The sequence below is a fragment of the Geospiza fortis genome, unplaced genomic scaffold (assembly GCF_000277835.1).
Source record: "Geospiza fortis unplaced genomic scaffold, GeoFor_1.0 scaffold16, whole genome shotgun sequence".
NCBI lineage: Eukaryota > Metazoa > Chordata > Aves > Passeriformes > Thraupidae > Geospiza > Geospiza fortis.
In genome coordinates this window covers 14,547,122-14,548,311 of record NW_005054302.1, presented here as the reverse complement: position 1 = coordinate 14,548,311, position 1,190 = coordinate 14,547,122, and positions in this window count along the sequence as shown.

Genomic DNA, 1,190 nt, shown 5'->3' with positions numbered 1-1,190 from the left:
AAACACTAATGTAGCAAGCATGGGATGTTCCAGTGGCATTTTTATGGTTACTTCAGTGTAGGAGTGTTTTTTAAGTTAATTAAACATGCATTCTTTCTTGTCGCATCACTGCTGAATGGCAGGGTCAGGGACAGTTCTTCTGGCCTCTGCTGTGAACCTGCACAATGCTCTGTCGTGACACGACCTGTGGCTGTGTCTGAGAGCAGCTGATTTTCTGACATGCAAAATGATGTATTGTGCTACAAGAACAAGGTCAAGTCCCAAGAAAGTCAGTGGCTGCAGGCATTTCTAGTGCCTACTGAATCATATTTAAACCAAATAGAAGGGAGGAAGTTATTTGAAACTAACCAACTGTACTATCTGTATGGTGTATTATTAATGTAGCTTTTTGAAGTGAAAGCCTTGAAATGACATAACTTAATACTTGAAAATATATTGTAAATGTTTCTTTGTAATTATGTGCCATTCAGATAAGAATACAATATCATAATAAAATCAAGACTTGTTGATCTTTCAGTTTATGGGCTCAAATGTTTTCTTCATCTTTTTCTTTTCATGAATGACTTGGTTCTTTTAACAAAGTGGTAAAACAGAAGGGAAAATGTTGCTGTTATCTCTGGGTCATGAGCTGGAAAACAAGATAAAATGGATTAGGGTATGCAGGAGAAATGTTCTTGCTCTTCTGTCTTTAAAGGTAATTCTGTGGTGAGGACAACACAAAGATGTTATTCCTTGAACTGCAGATAGAGCTGGACTTCTGAGAATCAGCACTTCTTGTATTTTATAGTTCTTAATTTTTTATTAATATGGATATATTTGATCAATGTACCATGGAGGACTAAAATACTTACATAAACCCTTCTGTGTTTTATTGGCATCTTTCTCCTTTCTGTTCTATTTTTAGGCTCAGAACTTTCATGACTGGTTAATTACATGCTGTTGAATCACAATCTTTCATCAAATTGCTGTTTCCACACTAAGCACCAAAGTGAGTGTTAAAAACAAAAGGTTTGACAGTGCTGGAAGGACAGAACGTTTTCATGGCTCTGGAGTGGGCCATGTACTGTATGTTCAGATTTCTGTTCATCTTAAATGCTTTATTTGTAGAGGACAGTTTAAAATAGTGCACTGGCTTTCTAGCACGATGGGATTCCAGTGAAAGAGGTCTGCAGCTTGATGAAAAGGAGCAT